The sequence below is a fragment of the Lytechinus variegatus genome, chromosome 11 (genome assembly GCF_018143015.1).
Source record: "Lytechinus variegatus isolate NC3 chromosome 11, Lvar_3.0, whole genome shotgun sequence".
Taxonomy (NCBI): domain Eukaryota; kingdom Metazoa; phylum Echinodermata; class Echinoidea; order Temnopleuroida; family Toxopneustidae; genus Lytechinus; species Lytechinus variegatus.
In genome coordinates this window covers 5,917,231-5,938,604 of record NC_054750.1, presented here as the reverse complement: position 1 = coordinate 5,938,604, position 21,374 = coordinate 5,917,231, and the positions used below count along the sequence as shown (strand labels likewise).

Below are 21,374 nucleotides of genomic sequence, written 5' to 3'. Positions count from 1 at the left end.
TAGAGTATTACTATTTCAGATTCTATTTTTAACAATAAAATGAATTTGTTACATGTAGACACATAAATGTTAATGTGTAAAGATACAATATCTCTTAAAATTAATTCTGTGAAGAAAACTTTAAAGTACCTTTGATCTTTAGAGACGGGATTTCTTATCCACCATGGGTGTGAAAGGATGATCAACATCATGAGATACAATCAATCCCGATGATGGATATGTCCTTATCATTTCATCTCTCCATCACATGAATGTAGTACACACTGACATGACTTTGAGGCATGATTCTGAAGATTGCAATCTGTCTCACGTTCAGTATAATGCGATAAGATACACGCACATACTGAGAAAGCACATTAATAATTGATGCCAATCACAATATTTGTTGTTAAGTAATGGTTATCATAAATGTGTTCTTGCTTAACTGATGAAGTACCATTTTTGTACCATGTAAAGTTCTGGAATTTCAGTGATTACATGAAAAAATAAATACAAACTCTGAATGTTTCTATTATTAGTGATATCCTATTTCATATAAATCACGTACTTCACTGTTAATTAATGGTTATCCTGGATGTGTTATTAATATAATGCAACCTTATGTAACTTACATAGTGCTGGATGCACTCAATAAAAGTTTGTAAATTGTGGAGATAAGATGAGAATAATCAAACAGTTTGAGTGTCTCACGTTATAAATATCCTTTTTCTGGAAATAGCATATTTCATTGTTAGGTAATGATTATTTTGAATGAGTTCTTTAATAATATGATGTGATCTCATGTCACTTGCAGAGTGTAGAGTCCACTCCATAAGTTCTTGGAGTGTGATGATAAGATGAAAATAATGACTGTTTCTAAATCGGGAATATCTTCTTTTTTTCTTTAAATAAGCTTTCATTCAGTTGTGCGAATATTTTGTTCTAATTTGAATGACCAAAGTAACTGTAATAGAAATCTCAGGTGAATATGCCTAATTCAAATCTTCTGGGACCACTATTTAGCTTTAACAGGCAAAATAGAATATGGTCTGAATGGGAAAAAAATATTTAAGTAATTATTTGAAGTATGGAAGGTTGATTTAAGCAAGAAGAGTCGGCTGGAGAATTAAATAATTTTCTTTTTGGATCAAGTGTATATGTATTTTTTTCCTGAATGAATGATAAAATTTGATGCAGTTCTGCCTGGCAAGGGTGAGACAAAAGAGATCGATTTCAAAACCATATAGCACTGCAACAGCTCCTGACAAAAGACGTGGAATACTGGGGGAATGGAACTAACGTGAAACACATCAAACAAAATCAGGTTGGCATATACCATTCTTGCCTGGAAGGCAATTGAAATTGAATAGGGGGAGGCTAATCGTTCCTAATTGTGCGAAATTGCTTATCGAGAATAGAGATCGCATGCTGCGGTTGGGCTTGGGTCACGGCTGGAGTACTTCAAGGGGGTAGAAAGAGTTACTGTGTTCATGTGGTAGTTGTGGTAGCTAAGAGTGTATGGCTTCATTATGGTATACAACCCCATAGCATTCTTCAAGAGGGGTGTGGACAGAGTTACTGTGTTAAAGTGGCAGTTGTGGTAGCTAAAAATGTTGGGATTTCTCATGGTTCACAGCTCAATAGCAATGAATACTTCAAAGGGAATGTGGAAAGAGTTCCTGTGTTCTTGTGGTAGTTGTGGTAGCTAAGAGTGTATGGCTTCATTATGGTATACATCCCCAGAGCAGTGAGTAGTTTGAGGTGTGGGAAAGGGTTACCTTGTTAATGTGGTAGTTGTGGTAGCGAAGATTGCAGGACTTCATTATGGTTCACAGCTCAATAGGAGTAAGAACTTCATGGTAGTGTGGAAAGAGTTATACTGTGTCAATGAGGTAGTCGTGGTATAAGAATGTATGATACAGTTTACATCCCCATAACATTCTTCAAGAGGGGTGTGGAAAGTGTTACTGTGTTAAAGTGGCAGTTGTGGTAGCTAAAAGTGTTCACAGCTCAATAGCAATGAATACTTCAAAGGGAATGTGGAAAGAGTTAATGTGGTGGTTGTGGTAGTTAAAAGTGTACGGCTTCATGACATTTTCAGCCCCAGAGCAGCTGCTTCTATGGGTGTGGAAAGAGTTACTGTGTAAACATGGTAGTTGTGGTAGCTAAGAGTGTGGAGGCTTCATTGTGGTTTACAACCCATTAGCAGGGAGTACTTCAGTGGGATGTGGTAAGAGTAACTGTGTCAAAATGGTAGCGAAGAATATGGGGGTTCATTCTAGATTGCAGCCTCACATTACATGAGGACAGAAAGTGAAGAAATAAGCAAAAAAAATTAGATTTGATGATAAAGAAGATCTCTGCCAAATCAATATACTGATGATGTACATTTTCCATATTTGATGAAACTAACTTCCACATAATTGGAGGGAAAAAGGAAATATTTCATTTTTCAAAAGAGAATAGTGAGTGAATGTCATCATCAGCTATTTCATTTGCATATTGTCTGTGATGCGAATACCATTTTTTAATGAGCAAAACTTAAATACTCTATATTTTATGCTGATTTCTTTTTCAGAAATATAATTGTTTGATGTTTATCCTTTTATTCAAACCTACTATTCATTGGGCAAGGCTTCATCTTAATAGGAAATTGTTGTTATTTTTACATTTTAACAAATATTGAATCATGATTATTGTACTTTTTTAATAGAGAATGAGAAAGGTTTATCAATAAATACAGAACGCTTTTGAAGTACTGCAATCATAATCCTAATTTGTATATTCTCCAATAGGTGTATTAACTTGTTAAATTCAATCCATTTGTCCTGCTTTTTTTCATTCACATAATGTTATGTACCCTTAGGCAATATAGCTTTCAACTTAAAAGCAGTATTCCGTGATTCCAAGATAAGCTAATACCAATCATAAAATAAACAATTTTCAGCTTTTTTAATTCACAATTTTAATCCGATTATTGAAGAAAAAACTATATTCTTTGTTACGAATAGGTGATCACAATCTTGAACAAATTGCAAGTCTGTCTACCAAAGAAAGAAAATATTTCATTTTACTGTATGAAATTATTTTTATATTGTATAGTTTGCTCAATTATTACAGCTTCAGAATCAAATACTTAATAACTGATGCTGCATGACTCAAAACAAATTCATTCACATTTTGATTGTGCACTTTTAGAACAGTTCCAAATCAATAAACAAGAAAAACAAAAATCCATATTTGCTTAGAGTCAGGCCACATTTACCCCAAATATTTTGGAATGGCCACACTTTAGTAATCACCCACTGAAAAAAAAGCTGGAGATGCAGTAGCATACTATAGTTATTTGTTTTGTCTTAAAAGCAATAATTTATTGATTTATGATTTCTGAAAAATAGTAGGATCATAAATTATATTTTAATAAGGAAAATGCTCACCTTTTCAGTAAACTCTGTTTTGTTTGAATTGGTGACTGGTAATGAACCTGTAATAAAAACATTTAAAGGAAACAAAATACATATTGTAAACTAATAAATAGAAATTAAAAAACATATGTAATTACAATGATCAAACCATATCAATATCATATAACTTTATTTTCAAGATTAGACAGTGAATTACAGTTAACCCACCTGTGTTGAATTTCTTTGGAAGACAAAAAATCTATTGAGAGTTTTTAGTTAGAAATGGTAAATTACACATGGTTTTGCATAATTTGGTTTTCTAAAAAATGCTCCAAATTGGTTGATTATTGGCTGACTATTCAACTAACAGGAGGTTGACTCATGAAACATTTGTTTTTAAATGTGGGATCTCTTCACAATACATTTTTAACAATGAGAATATAATAGCTGCAATAAAACAAAGGGACTACACATTCTAAACAATTTGCATGGAATTTGGCAAAATATTTTCTGAACTGCATACTTATCCAAGGTAGTGTTGATAATCTTAAAGTCAATAATTAACTTTGTATATAGTGTACATGCATTCCTGTTACAGTGTTTATATCTAAATGAATTTATAGAATTTTTCTGATTATTTTTACTCTACATATATCATAACCCTTGCACAAAATTTTGATAGGGGATCTACATCTTACAAGCTTTGCTTTTCAGTAGGCCCCTCTACATTTTTTTTTCATTTCATTGGTATGTTTCAACCCTGTATGTGTTTATGGAGTTGATGCATCTTTACATTGTAAAAACGATTTATTATGAAATGTACTTTGAGGATTTGTGGAATATGAATATATCAATAAATAAATAAATATAAAAAAGGCATCAATATCTGAGTCATATACACAAGTTAGTTTAACTTGCTAATATTATTGGATTAAGTTGCACAACCACATACCATAAAAAAACTTACAGAACAAAATTATAGGCCTATAGCAAATAAAATCACATATAAATCTGATATAACACAATAAATTCAAAGTTGTCTGATTTTTCAAGTCTTACATTCTGCCCATTCAGGGTATCAGGTTCTAAAACCTTGACTTTTTCAAATCCTTTCTATCCATTTCGGAATCTTCTTCAATCCTGTCTGTGGGCAAGCACCCTTCATACAGTTGCCACGGCAACAGATTCAAGATTAATAACATGGCTTGCTGTATATATCTAAGGTTTGTGCTGTGATTAAACAAAGTGCAACACTTTTTTCCTTGATGTCCAAGTTGTTTAATTTATTTGTAAATGTATGAAATATAAAGCCAGGGTATTAAATAATCATGATAATAGAGTTTCCCAGAATATATTACTTTTCCATAAATGGAGATTTACAATTGCATATTATCTTTATTATCAACAATACGATCATATAGTATGATTTATTTACTGTCCTCTTTATTCACATATCAATTGGGAAGAGGCAATCAACATCATATAGGTTCACATTATCTTCTCCTTTCCTGTATTTCATATCCAAAGATGTACATGGATCTATTCATGAGACTGCAGTATGCACACCAAATGTCCATGCAAGCGAGCCAGATCATGAAATTGCTGTGCCAGGCTACCAGCCAGCGGTGAATTCAGCAAGGATTGCTCCTTTTTATTATCCTTCTTCCTTCTCATAACAATTACTTTTAAAAAGGGGGTGAAATAAGTTTTGATAAATGAAATTAAGTCCTTTGCAACATCTTAAATGTGATAGAAACTGGGCTGTGCTTGACAACACTTGTTCTGACTATGCTAAACCTGGCAGTATACTTATAGATTTGCCTCGAAACTACCAAGAAATGATCTGAGTCTTATAAAACAGTCCCGGGCAAAATTTTACCCTTTAGACTTTAATAAAGGACATACGCAGATCCAAGCGAAAACAACCAGAGACAACACAAACTATCACAGCATCCAAATATTGATGCAGAAGCTCCTTGGATACACCTAAACTTTACCTTTCTGGGACAGTTGCCATGGTAACCCATAGAAACTTGTCATCACCCCTGGGCATCCTAAGAGGGTAGATATCTGTCCCTCGAAGGAAGGCGAGGGGGAACCGTTTAGCACCTTAGGTGAAAGAGGGGGTTTCCGACCGACCTACCGACCCGGAGATATGAGGGGGATGGGGACTATGGTTGACAGATGAGCGTGAACGGTCATCTGACTTTCTTGTAAGTGTTACATGTATATTAGATTCCAAGCACAATGACTAAAAACCTATTTGAGGATAGACTAATGTATTCCATGATGAGTGAGTTTTCGCATTTGCAATGGGGACAGTTTCTAGAACATAGTTTATCATGCATTGGAAATGCCTTTCAAATCACAATGAACAGATGAGAGGTCTTTGTAGAAAATAGATAAACCAGGACAGCAGATTGTCCTAAGATTTGGGTCTGATGAAAAATTGCAAATATATCCTTTGTCCTGAGTCCAGGATGAAACTAATTTTTGACAAAGACTGCTTTGCCATGAAGCGCTTTTGACAAAAGATTCTGTATGTTCCAGAAAGCGTCTGTGTAGTGTTGTGAAAACTCCCTATTGCCATTTCCGAAGTGCAAGAAACTGCACACACTATGCAATGAGATGCGACACGATTTTTTAAACAAATCACACTTTGCATTAATGTGAGAGATCCATGTAGTAAAATTATTTCATTGAAGTTCGGCATAATGTTAGGTATAATAAAATCCTAATTTTGCTTTGCGGCAAGTACAGTGGTCGGAGTAAAGTCCAAATAGGCTTCACATCGCAGCCGATGATGACATCATTTCAATTTTTTATTTAACTTAGCCTTTTCTTTTATTCCTACATGGAGGTTCAAAAACTAGACCTAATTTTAATCTCAGAAATCCTACCATTATTTCAGGCAAAAAAATATTTTTTTATATTCAGGGGCTTCTTTTCACAACCTACTTCTTTAATCTGCAATTTCAGATAAGCTTTAACATTGCAGTAAATGTAGATTTTCGGGGGCTCTTTTTAATTTTCCAGGGCTCTTTTGAGCATTTCAGGGGCGAATTCGCCCCGAGCCCCTATGTTTATTTTTTTCCTTGCACTATTTTGAACTCTGATCGCTATGATTTTATTGGTTGGAATGTTCATATGTTGGCTATTACAATTGTTTTTAAATTCTGATCACAATGAATCGCATAATGTTTAAGACTTACACCAGACAAGAGAGCCCATGTTCCAGCCAGATTGAACTGTCTGGCAAAAAAGCCACAACAGAAACCTACAAGTACAGTTCTCTTTGCACATATATTGATGGACTGCAATATATCTGAAAAAATAAGCTCTTCACAATCAAGTGATGCTATGTCAGTTTTTTTCAAAGAGATTATTATGAAGAATGTACTCGTTGATTTTTTTACCTGATTTCTAAGAAAGCATGAATTCTTATAAGCAAACAATAGAATAGAATAAACAGAACACAGTGTGCTTAGAAACACCAGTAGTAAACGCCTTATCTTACGTATTATTATTATCAAAAAATTCTGAAGAAATTGACAGATAAATCATACTTTTATGAGATTAATTAGATCAAATAAGTAGAATATTCCCACAATTTACTGATATTCTTTAATTTGAGCTCATTCAACAATCTTTCTTTATTCATCACTGAAATTGGTATTCCTGTAACGATTGCAATGTGTAGGATATTTCATAAAAATGCAAGCCCGTCTTACAAAGAGTTGCGATTGATTGGAAATCTTTGTAAGACAGGCCCCAGAAGGCTCATATCTTGAACAGTTCCATATGAGTCCCCCTAAGGATGAATGATACTGCACAAAATGAGAACATGAGAAACCCTTGAGAAAAACAAGATATGAAGTGGTTCTTAGTCATTAATTGACTCCAAACAGACAATAATAATATTATCTCATCTCTTGCTGAATTCCCCCCTCTGAACATTATGATAAAGAGTATATTTTGTACATCCTTGCCTCAATATCACTTCATGAAGTCCTCAAGCAGTGATATTGAGACCATCTATTACTTTTCATATGGACCAGTTAACAGACAAAAATCATTAAGGACGATCTGACATACTCTTTACAGGGGTTGATTGTACATATTATAATGGATTTTTGCTTCTTTCAAGTTCCTAGTCAATGAATGCCTCTGAACTAATTAATATTATAATAAAAAAATACATTTCATCCTTTTAAAGGCTTACCAAAACTTCATTCACATAAACACAAACAAGATAATGGAAAAAAAATTTTCTGGAGTTCTTAATCATGGATTGTTGAATAGGGAATGTGCTGCTGTCATCACATTGCTTTAAGAAGAGGAAACATGCATGGGCAATCGTGATAGGGTCCAGGGGTAGAGGAAGTCTCCTTGTGGGAGCCACAGGAGGACGAAGTAACACTATTCGTCACTTGGAAGCTTGATCAAGGGTTTCACACCAAGCTCATAATACTCATGGCCATGGCATGGGGGGGAGGCATGGGGCCAGTTACCACCCCATCCAATTTTCTTCTGATTAAAAATAATTCTGATTAGTTGTTTCTAGATAATACAAAGAAATGCAAGCCCTTACACCCCCCCCAAAAAAAAAAAGAAGAGAGAGATGGGCATCCAGCAAAGAAAAGAAAATTGTTTGCCCTTGCTCATACTCATGACCATGCAGCAAGGGGGCAGGGGATAGTTGCCACCCCACCAAACTTTCTCCTGATTTAAAAAAAAGTTCTGATCAGTTGTTTTGAGATAATATAAAGAAATGCAAGCCCCCCCCCCCCAAAAAAAAAGAGATTGGCATTGCTTGCCCTTAAATATATTCATGACCTTGGCAGCAGGGGGGGGGCAGTTGACACCCCACCAAACTTTCTCTTGATTTAAAAAAAATCTGATAAGTTGTTTCTAGATAATTATATAAAGAAATTGCATCCCCACCGCCCACCCGCCCCCCAAAAAAAAGAGAGGTATCCAGCATCAAGCACAAAATTTTCCACACTAAAGAACAATGAAAATGGCTTGCCCTTGCAAATGGCAATCCATTACAGGATAAAAGCAATTTATTCCCACTGACCTATAACTATGATATCAATTAAAGTAATATGGTGCTGATTTCCCATCTTCACTCTATTACACAAAATCAGGAAACCCTTATTGGAAAAGGATTCTATTGATTGCGAGTTTATCACCTTGAGAGGGGTATGTACCTTTAGAAAAGGAAGATCGGATTCATCATCAACTGAACTTCTCAAGAAATGAATTTTAAAGGTTCACCTCAGCAGTCTCACAATCAAGCATGAATCAATATCCATATCCAAAAGATAACTCAATAAATATTATTATGTTTAATAAAAGGACAATAAAAAAATTTATACGAGGGTCTAAACTTTCTTTCCAAACAATAACTTACAATGAACCAAAAAGTTTTTGATGGTTATGTCTTGAAAGCGTTATTTTTTTCAGTTTTTCTGAAATCTTTTATAGGTCAAGTCCACCCCAGAAAAATGTTGATTTGAATAGATGGAGAAAAATCAAACTTGCGTAACATTGAAAATTTCATCAAAATCGGATGTAAAATCAGAAAGTTATGACATATTAAAGTTTTGCTTATTTTTCACAGAACAGTGATATGCACATTTCAGTGGCATGCAAATGAGACAGTCGATGATGTCCCTCACTCACTAAGTTCTTTTGTTTTTTATTGTTTGAGTTATACAATATTTCAATTTTTACAAATGACTTGACTGAATCATATAGTATTAAACAATGCTAATTCCACATGGTCAGGGAGGAATAATCATTGTTTCACAAGACAATGATGAGTAATATTTCATGTAATAAAATACAAAAGAAATAGTGAGTAAGTGATGTCATCAGTTCCCTCCTTTGTATAACGACCGGGATGTGAATACAACTTTTTGTTATATGTTTTGTGAAATTAAAGCGAAACTTTAAAATGCCATAACTTCATTTTACATCCGATTTTGATATTTTCAGTGTTATGCTTGTCAGATTTTTTCTCTTTTTATTCAAATTAATTTTTTGTTGGGGTGGACTTCTCCTTTAAAGATGTATGCGAATGAAGTAATTTATTTTCAGTAAATTTAACTGATAATGTCTAAATAACTCCCTCACCTTATATTGCATACATGTACAATTCAAAATTGCAAAGTCTCATTGAATAGTAATTATTTAGCAATTGTAGCCCTAACAATCCTTCAAATGCTATAAGAAATCTGAAAAGCACATCATTCAGTTTGAATCTGGGGCCTTTTCTCACATAAATCTTGAATCATTGTATTGATGATTGCAATTATTATCAGACCTTTCACACACTCACTCGAAAACTGTGATTTGAATTCGAATTCCCGAGCGAATGTGGTATGTGTCCTTGGTGACTTGTCAATCAAAGCACTGCATCGATACGATGAGTGCATGACAGTTGTATTACCTACGGAAGTGCTTGATAGGACACGTAAACTCCGCCCTCAAAAGATGTTTTGGAGGTCTATCCTTTCACACATAAAATTTGTACCGTAATTTGAGTGAAACTTGGAATCGAAAACTGGAATTCTTCTCCAAAGTAGAATTTCAATTTGTGATTGTGATTAGTGTTCATGATTCTAGTTTGGTTTCACACGTGCTAAAAATTTGTCATTAGCCTTATTTTTCATTAGAATCATCATTCAAATTCCATTTTTTTTTCTGTGTGAAAGGGCGGTAATACCTTTGTCACATTTGTTCTACGGAGAGTCAAAAAAAGCTGTTTGTAACATTTTTTGTCCAACTACATATAGGCGGTTTGAATCAAAATTAATAAAATGGTTGTTTTTGACTCACCGTAAATGTGACCAAGGTATTAGAAAGGTTATCATGGCAATGCCAAGATATCATTCAAAGGTCTCATGCATTGTCCAAGGAATGTCTTGAAGCCTTTCTGGCTTTCATTGAACAACCCGAGGGATAGGAAACATGGATGGACAGAAGTGATTACAAACCAAGGATCAGTACAAGGTGCTTAAGGCGCTGTCACACCTTGGCGTTTTAGACAGCGTATGCCCGACGTATGAGGAATTTGGCGAATACGCTGGCGTACGTCGAATACGTTACGGGTAAGTTTTGCATACGTTAAGAGTACGCTAAAACACGCTGGTATACGTCGTCATACGGCGAGGTCGTCGAAAATTTTTGTGCAAGCACAAAATTTCTCGACGTATGCCAGCGTATGGCTCGTACGTCCCGCATACGCGGGCCATAAGTTCAAGGCAAGTTACGCGATCGTTGATACACGTTGACACACGTTACTCGTAAGTTACTCATAATTCGATGTACGTCGAGATAATGTCCAGCGTACCCTAAAACTTACTTGTAACCTATGAGTAACGTGCTTTGAGCGTATGTGTAACTTAACTCCAACGTATATTGACGTATGAAGACGTGCTCCGGACGACCACAAAACTTACTGAACGTGTTTATAACTTACAGCTACCGTATAATGGCGTATTGACAACGTTTATAGGAATTGGTATATAAAGGTGGGGTTCACAGGAGTTTTCTTCGGCATGGCGGTGGTGTTGATACGGTGATGTATCGTGCGCTTATGATTTGAATATAGTCGAGCGGCAGCCTTTTTATAGGCTACGACACGTGTTCAGGCGCTGTCACACCTTGGCGTTTTAGACAGCGTATGCCCGACGTATCAAAATTTCTCTAAAACGTCGGCATACGCTGAACTTTGTTGGTTTTTTTTCAACTCTGGGCGTATACTTAGCGTATTCATAACGAGTTGGACGTATACATAACGTATTAGGAACTTATATCGAACGCTTCGTTAACTTATAAGTAACGTATTCCAACGAATGCTTAGCGTATTGCTGGCGTACACAACTTATGCCCTACGATAGCCTAACTTACGCATAGCGCGCGGCAGCGTATCGCCGACGAACACGTGTCGTAGCCTATAAAAATGCTGCCGCTCGACTATTCAAAGCATAACCGCACGATACATCACCGTATCAACACCACCGCCATGCCGAAGAAAACTCCTGTGAACCCCACCTTTATATACCAATTCCTATAAACGTTGCCAATACGCCATTATACGGTAGCTGTAAGTTATAAACACGTTCAGTAAGTTTTGTGGTCGTCCGAGCACGTCTTCATACGTCTCCATACGTTGGAGTTAAGTTACACATACGTTCAAAGCACGTTACTCATAGGTTAGAAGTAAGTTTTAGGGTACGCTGGACATTATCTCGACGTACATCGACTTATGAGTAACTTACGAGTAACGTGTGTCAACGTGTATCAACGATCGCGTAACTTGCCTACAACTTATGACCCGCGTATGCGGGACGTACGAGCCATACGCTGGCATACGTCGAAAAATTTTGTGCTTGCACAAAATTTTTCAACGACCTCGCCGTATGACGACGTATACCAGCGTGTTTTAGCGTACTCTTAACGTATGCAAAACTTACCCGTAACGTATTCGACGTACGCCAGCGTATTCGCCAAATTCCTCATACGTCGGGCATACGCTGTCTAAAACGCCAAGGTGTGACAGCACCTTTCGTCAGCGATACGCTGCCGCGCGCTATGCGTAAGTTAGGCTATCGTAGGGCATAAGTTGTGTACGCCAGCAATACGCTAAGCATTCGTTGGAATACGTTACTTATAAGTTAACGAAGCGTTCGATATAAGTTACTAATACGTTATGTATACGTCCAACTCGTTATGAATACGCTAAGTATACGCCCAGAGTTGAAAAAAAAATTCAAAGTTCAGCGTATGCCGACGTTTTAGAGAAATTTTGATACGTCGGGCATACGCTGTCTAAAACGCCAAGGTGTGACACCACCTTTAGGAGGGGTGTGCCATGGACACCTTTCATCACAAGCCTCTGAGGGATTCCATCTTTTACATGGTTGGCACTATATACTCCTGTACAAAATGATCTATTCAGATTGATGAGGATGTAAAGACTGCAGTGTTAATAAACAAACACTGACTTGTGTTGTGAGAGGGTCACAACAAGCAAGTGTTAAAATATGCAATACAGTTTGAATATAAGACTAAATAGTGTTGATATAAAAAAACAAATGTGTTAAATAACACCAATGGGATAGCACAATGCATTTAACGGTGTCAAATGCTTGGCGATGTACTCTTTGCAACACCGACTTTTAAAATTTTATTCTATTCTTTTAATGTATATTCACTGATAAGATTCTCATCACTTTTTTTCAAGAAAATGTCAATTGATTCATTGTTTCTTTTGGGATCATAATGACCTCTGCTAACAGACTACTACAGGGATTAGAATCTATTCTATATTTGAATACTCTGTAAAAACTAAAATGCCCAATTGATAAGGGTCAGGGCCAATTTTATAAATTTCTAGACAGACAGAGAAACATTTAAAATTTAACTGAATAAAATTCTATGTTCACAAAACATAACCCAGTACTCACAAGCAACAACAAAATAAATGAAATTTTTATTTGCTTAAAAAAATGCAACATTTGAATGACTGCTATAGCAGGGCAATATAAGTCATTTGCTTTATATTTGTACAGGAAATATTCAACATTGAATTTCCAGTTAAATCTGAAAATATTTATCTTTAGAAATAATCATATTTTTATCACAACTGTGAGATAGTTCTTTCAATCTGTTGCACTATGCAGAGTTGATGTATAATTGAGGAAGTTTTTAGTTTAGATTGAATCTCTGATCACATAATCAAGACTGATTATACAGCCCACACATATAATTGACACCGCCAAATATCGTCATCAATGCCAGGGTTTACCTTTTTACATTTGATCTTTAAAAGACCTAGAATTTATTTCAATTACAGATTTTATAAAGAGAGTTCATGAATTTCATGAATCAATAGTGTCTTTCTTAAACCAATTCAGAAAAAGGTACCAAATTTGATATTGCATTTTAAATATAAAAAGATAACTAAAAAATCATAGATCAACAGTCTCTACATTTTTACCAATTTCAAATGCATCATAGTTTACATCATAACAAAATTTGAATGGAAGTAAAAACTAAAATCCTTTAAAATTAGCAATATGATGGAAATTTGCTGTATTTACATGCAAATCGAGGCACACATTTTAACTTGTGAAGTGCTTATAATTTTCTCCTTGTTACATAATCCTGAAAAGTGGAAATGTAAAATTGAAGGAAATATACTAATGTTGCCAATTTAAACAATCAATCAGATCATATCCACTTTCAAGACACTGCTTCTTTACCTTTGGAAAAATAAAACAAGTTGAATGCCTCTGACTTTAAGTTACAAAAAATCACTCATTTCAAAATAATGTAATTTATTGTCTTTATTTCTAACATACAAGTGAATATTCCCAATAATGTGAACATATCCTGCAGCTAATTTGAAAACAGAAAGTACTTTTCCTTGTTAAATCAAACAATTACAACAGCTGGATTATATTGAATAAGGCTTTTTCATAGGCCCTGAACCCATGGGGTACAAATCGAACAAACACATAGAATGATTTCCTCATTTAATACAGGTGTTAATGACAATTATTGATTGGTTACACAAAACATGATCAATAGTCCGCACGGTTCTACCAAGGAATATGTGATGAATATATACTACTTTTCTTTTCTTTTTTCTCGTACTATGTGTCCATTTTCTATAAATATTTAGTTTTCAAGTTACTTTCATTTTCCATCAAAACAAGAAGTACATTTAAGTACAAAAAAGAAATATTTTATTTTATTAGCAATAAAAATTAGAATCATTTTGAAGATTGAAGAAAAGCTAGATAATAAATCATGCGCCCCCCCCCCCCCTTCCCTTCGTCTGTCTCTCTTTCTACCTATCTTCTAATTGTAGGATATATATGTACCTTAAATTTATAATAACAATATGCACTGCATCTATCTAGAAAGAATCCATTCCGAGGCACGTTGTTATTATTATATTACTATTACCCAAGCCTAAACTCAAGCACCTGGGTCGGGTGCAGCACAATGTGGGTAAATTTCTTGCTGCAGGAAAACTCACCATGACTGGGATTCAAACCCACAATGAGAGACAAGAGTCGTAACCACTAGACCACAACGCCTCACATTTTATCAGTGGTCGACTGATCTACTGCAACTTCACTTATACAAATATTTTTTAGTCTCCATTTCTTACATGATCACCATTAAAACCTTTAAAACCTACTTAAATCCTCATCCTTCTAAAGTATATTTCTTATGTTACCCCCTCTCCCCCCAAAAATCAAATATTTTAAGTTAGAGATTAAGATCAGCCAATCAGACTCCCTAATAATCTAAACCAGAGTTTTTTCATAAAAATACACAACAGAAACGTAGCTGCAGTCTTTACTCTAAACTGAGTGCATAACATATATGGATTAATGCCAGAATATGACATGAACCTCTAATATCTCGGCCGTTATCTTTCTCTCTTATCTCATCCTCTCCCCTCTTCTACTCCTCGCACACACAGACGCAAGGCCTAATTTTTCTCATCTTATACGTCATTCTGACCCAGATTTGCAACCAGACTTTCTTCCTATCCAGCTCTTCAAGAGATTTCCATCGTAATAACCCCACCGAGCATGCGAATTAGACCGCAGGCATTTACAAACTTTCATTCTGCAAGACAAACTGTGACACATAGCATGCATAGAGTGTGCTTCTTCACAAAATGATTTCTTATGATGTTACAACAAAGATTTCACAACCACTATGCTAAAACTATTGTAAAAGCCCTTCATGACAAAGCAGTGGCAATTTGTTGAAAATCAGTGAATCAAAACAGAAGTGTCATCCTGGACTCTTGACAAACTACACATTTGCAATTTTTGTCAGCTCCAAATCTTAGGATGATCTGTTCCAGTTCACCAACTTTCGACAGAGACCTCTCAGCTGTCCATTGGCATTTGATGTGCATTTTCAATAAGTGTAATATGTTGAAGAATTCGCCCCATTGCAATTGCAAAAATTTGCTAATTTATCAAGAAATATATGAATTAGAAATTAACTTAAACTATTTAGTACAATTAAAGAAAATATTCAATATCATCAAACATTATTCCATTGTTATTTAAGAAATTATATTCACTTTTAAAAGATTTTAGCATTAGAATTTATAAAAGAATGCCCACAATTTTTAAGTGATTTACAATCTCTTATGTGAAGATGTCATTCTCACAAGAGAATTCTCACTCAATTCATCTGAATTGAAAAAGAAATATTAACAAAATAAAAGGGTGGCATTTTGAAAAAATAAGTTCAATTTATAAGTTAATGCACTTTAGGGTTCAGAAAGGCCAAAATTAGGAGAGACATGAGCATCTCCACCCCAAGCGGTCTACTTACTTAATCTGAAAGAAATATTATCAATTATACAGGTTACTCAGCAAATTGGCCACAAGGACGGAAGGTGGAGAAAGTGCCCTGGCAGGGACAGGAAAGCTGTGATTGGTCGGAAGTTGAAAAACGTCCTTCCAGGATGTGCCCATAATGCATGAGTGCTACTGACCATGGGATAGTTCATTTTAAGAGGGAGAATAGTCTGTAGTCACAGACCCTTAATTTTCGCAGTTTGCATATTAGTGTATGATGCAGAGTCTGAAGTAGTGAGACTAGATTCACTAAGTATGGTGGCTGGCTCTATTTAACACAGACATGCAGTTTGGTGTGTAGTCTTCACTCTAAACATGTTGTAATTGGTTAAAGTGTCAAATATGAGTCTGTTCGTGCAGACTAGAGGGTGAATGCATGGCCATGAAGTAATCTAGTGAATTGGAATGTATGTCATCTAACATGACACGAATCATGACTGTTAGTGGCCATGAGGTAATTATAAGTTTGATTGCATGACTTTGAAACAATATCAAGTGAATTAGAATGTTCATCATGAAGACATGCCATGACATAATTAATGGGATAGAATTATCATGGAGTTAATGATATCATTTTTAATGGTGACTCAACATTTGCTCCTGTGACATTTGCTTCGATCTTGATATGTCAGAGGGCATAGGGTTAGAATTAGGATTGTAATAGAGTTTGAGTTCAGAATAATGTAAGGAGTGGGATTAGGGTTTATTTAGTTTTGGAGTTTTAAGTTTTATATTTGGCTTTACATGTAGATTTTCCATCGGAGCAATTGTCATCGGACCAAATGTCATGGAACCTTCTGAACAACTCCATGGAAATACATAGGAATAATAATGAGGAAATGTACAAGCTCCACTTCCATGATTGCTCCTTACCAAGAAGTTGATTAATCATAGTATTAATAAGTGAATATGAATGTTATCTTGAGCCAGGTACTTCTGGCTCTCCTCCTCATATCCTACTTCTCCTTTTCCATCTCTCTTCCTTCTCCTTCATCTCTTCCACCTCCCCCTCATTCTCCTTCCATATCTCCTCCTTCTCATATGTCTGTCTCCTCCTTCTGACTGCCCTTCTCCCCCACCTTAATATTCGTCTTGTCCTCATTCTCCTTCTCTCACTTCTCCTCCTCTTCCTCCCTTTTCTCCTCCTCTTCCTCATCCTCCCTTTCCCCCTCCTCATCCTCATTCTCCCTTTTCTCCTCCTCCTTCTTATTCTCCTTTTTCTCCTCCTTCTCATTCGCCCTTTCCTCCTCCTCCTCCTCATTCTCCCTTTTCTCCTCCTTCTCATTTGCCCTTTCCTCCTCCTCCTCCTCATTCTCCCTTTTCTCCATCTCCTCAATCTCTCTTTTCTCCTCATCCTCCTCCTCATTCTCCATTTTCTCCTTCTGCTTATTCTAACTTTTCTCCTCCTGTTCATTCTTCATTTTCCCCTACTCCTCATTTTCCCATTCCTCATCCTCCCCCTCTTTCTCATTCTCCTTATTCTCCTTCTCTAGCTCCTTCATCATCTTCTCATCCTCCTCTCATTCTCATTCTCTTCCTTTCTCTTCTTCTTGGTCTTTCACCCCTTCTGCCCCTCAACCTTTTTTCTTCACCTCAAATCTTTACCCAAATGATTTCAGTTTCGTCAAAATAAAAAAAAGATGACAGGAGAAAGAGATTGCCAATTCCATTTCATTCATGTTTAACAAAACTCAAATCCCTAGATGAAGAAACACAGACTGTAGCATTGGGGTCCTGATTGAAAACCTCAATGGGATATCAGTGAACCTTACAGCACATCGTCTGTCACTTCCCAGCCAGACTTTCAGGCATGCGACGCACCTACACGACATATCAGAGAGTGATGGTTGAAACATCAGATGCCAATGACCTCTTAGATGGACAATTAACTACTTTGATCATTAACATAACTTACATATTTAATGGGATACCAGAAAGTGCCCTTACCTTCTTTTTTCATGATCACTTTCTAAAATTCAAGCGCTTAAATAATAGAAGAATGAATTAATGTATAAATGCTCATCAAGTTAATAGTGATAATTAATTTCTCTTTCAATGAAAATTTTCAAATTTATATTCAGTATTCTATATCTTTAAAGACCTACATTGCAGTTTTCATCTGAAAATAGCATAAAAGGATAAATCTCTTATCAAAAATCACAAAGTACTCACATACAATGAGATTTAAGTTATAAGAATCATCAATATGAAATGTTAAACCAAAACATTTCTTAAGATAACCTTTCATGTTTTGAAAAGTGTCTTGAAAAAAATGTCACTATGTACAGCTTTGCAAAACTCAACCCATGAAGACATTAGTTCAAGTCTACTGATTGACAAAGTTTGAAAGACAAGTCTGAAAGACTTTGACAGATTACCTTTGAGATTACAGAATAAGTGAATCGTTTGAGCAAATACCATATTTGAAAGGCTGATTGTGATATAATTCAATAGCATCAAACATGAACTAGGGTTAGGACGACCATCCCTTTTCAGCAAACTATGTATAAACATTGCAACCCTCAACCCAGACGATAAATCATTTAAAAAACTGCAATAAATGCATATTTATTCATTGCTGGGATAGCTGAGAGCAGCATGAATAGGACAAAGGATAAAGGTGTTATAATCCAGAGGATCCCATAACAGAAGTGAGATGCATTTTTCACTCAAAATATTTATACATCTAACCATGTGTGTGAAAATTTCTCTGCATCACAGATCAGCATCCCACTATAGTCTGCTGTGCAAACCCTTCACTCGAGTAAAGGGTCTGAATTGCAGCCTACTCATGCCTTGTGTACTGGAGACCCTCTCAAGTTTTGTATGTGCTAGTCTTTGCGTGGAGACACTTGGTGATTAAAGTTTCAATCAGGAACTGTGCCTGCAGACTAGCATCCCACAGGGTAAATAAACCCCCCAAAAATCAAGAACTTTGCCAAAAATTTGCTCTGGTTCCAACTGAGATGTATTTACCCCCATATTTTGTATAGGAGCTTTATTACTTTTTATTATTGCTTTGAAAATCCACCTTTCTTGCTAAAAAAATGAAAAAACAAAATGACACCCATTTGAAGATCAAAACAAGGCGTTTTACAGGCATGACAGATGTGCAAATCAGTGTGTGTTTTTTTTTTTTGGGGGGGGCTTCTCAGTGTCACTGTTAAGGTTATGTTTCCATTTAAATTTGAAGTCAATGATTCACTGCTTAGAACATTTAACATCATTTACAATCTATATTACTTTAGCACAAATCATCATGCACCAGCAAACATGCTCACAAGGCAATGGTTCTAAGATATAATTCCGTACATTTCCTCACGAACCATTTTTTCCAAAAAATTATGTTTGAATTGCTCATGGTTAAATTCAAGGTGTTCTCACAGCATGATGCAGTCTGGGTAACCCTTACAGGTCATGTCGTACTGTTTTGGCTTATAAGAATCAACAGTATCAAAACTAATAACATATGCAGCCAAATACTGGTATGAATGTGGCATAGTAATGTACACTGTTGCGCCTATGAATGCTTTTAACAGAAATATGGCGCAATGTAATTGCTGTGGATCATCATAATCATATTGCACCGAGGTTTTTTACCTGACTGCTAAGAAAGTATGAATGCCTGTGAGCAAGCAACCAGGGGACCAACGGCTTAAAATCCTCTCCGAGGGACCTGGTAATGATGACAACAAATGCCTTACCAAAGGGCACTAGCGCACCACTTGGGAATCGAACCCGGGTCACCAAAATCTGAAACCCCCGCTCTACCTACTGAGCTATAGCGCCTCCCCGAATCACATCTTATAAATGTGCCAAATAAAAATAAATAAACCACCTTGACTACAAAAGGGCATACCTGTATAATCACATTCCATGTAGTATGTCTAATAATAATTTTGGTCTAAATAGGTAACCAGCCATTTGTCATATCATTTTCACAAAATAATAAAACACAAGTGTCATTCCATTCGGATTCACCCAATGGGTCAACACCCTACCAGTTTGTTGAAATTCGGTACACATTAAATTTCAAATGGGCCAAGCACTAAAACCCCAACAAAATTACTGAAAACTACTAGCGCTAATTACTAATTACTAGCGCTATGGCCCGGCCTTTTCTCTTTGTTTTGACAAAAATGGATGTAACCTTCAACTTTCAAACGGCCATTGCGTCCTAACGAGTTTGACCAATTTTCATGAAACTGGGACCATTTAAAAGGAAATTCAGAGAGGAATTTAAAAAATCAATTATTGGAGCATTTTCAAAGGTCATTAATTTTTTACCTTTAATTTGACCTTGAGTTTGACCCCTGGCGGAAAAATATCAAACTTGATTTTGATAATGTTTACAAAATATGTTAAACCCAATGATATTTTATTTCTTCACATTCTAAAACCTCTCCAAACATACCAATAATCTGCTATGTATCCTTTCTTTTTTTTTCATTTCATGGCTCTGACATTCGAGCTACACATAATATCAAAGACAGTAATAGAACTTAGAGATGTGGTTTCTAAAAAAAGAAGACAAAAATATGATATCAAATAACAAAAAGATTTGAGTATGTTGATATGTCAGTGCAAATATTCCTATATCTTAACAATAATACTGGAGATCGTAGCATCAGCTCTAGATCTAATCTAATTGATGCAGACTTGCCATTATGCAATCAAGAAAGACATTAATAGCATTATAAACAGATCAATTAATAGACTTAAAAAGAATTAGAAACCAAAACTTGCTTTTTAAGCTATATAATAATTAGTCATCAAACATTAATAGTTACTAATTGACGTAGGGGAAGGTGAAAGTGACGATGATTAATCAAACTCAAATGTCATCCATTTTCAGATTTTTTACCAAATCTCTCAAAAATTGAGCTCGATTGCGTGCCATGTCATGCAGATGGCACCGCTAGACAAGGAAGCGTCAAATTTATTTCTCTTCGGCAGCATTGGATGGACACCACCAAGTGACGGATGATGATCAGTTTCCTATTGGCGGAATTTCAGGGGACAGATTTCAACAGATCCTCAGCCCTTTTTTGACACAGTGCATTGATTGGCAGGGGAGCGTTAATTGGAAGGGGTAGAAATAATACCAATAGTACCTCCTCGTACCAACAAAATGTAGATTGTACTCCTTCAATAGAATATTTCAAAATAAAAAATAACACTGAGGAAAACGTGACAATATTAGAATGAAATCATAACTATCATAATTGCAACTAGAGATAAAGACTGCCACCAAATTGGAAATTAGGCTGAATTATACATGTCAATGTACAAAAGCTGGCCCCACCCTACCATGCCTCCCCCCCCCCCCCCCCATTACCACCCCTTTCCAAACACAGCCAATCTGATGCATGAACATTAATAATTCCCTTTCCCTATCCTAATACCTTTTATTGCTCTCTCAAGTACTAAAATTGTTATGTGCTAGTCCCAATAAACCAAATCTGATTATTTTTTAAATTAAATTGTAGAGTCGCACCCTACCCATTGTGGTATATAAAGAATAAATTGAATGGCATACTTTTATTTTTTTAAAGTGTTGTCCTTCCAAATGAGCCTT

The 21,374-nt window shown here is 35.7% G+C and overlaps 1 long non-coding RNA gene across 1 annotated transcript in view; it reads right to left on the bottom strand.

The window, feature by feature from the left end:
• Positions 1–2,338: 2,338 nt before the first annotated feature.
• The window catches only part of LOC121424080, a 41,263-nt gene continuing 22,227 nt past the window's right edge, over positions 2,339–21,374 (bottom strand). The window contains exon 3 of the long non-coding RNA XR_005971341.1: positions 2,339–3,463. This is a non-coding gene — a long non-coding RNA (uncharacterized LOC121424080). The remainder of the gene's footprint in view (positions 3,464–21,374) is intronic.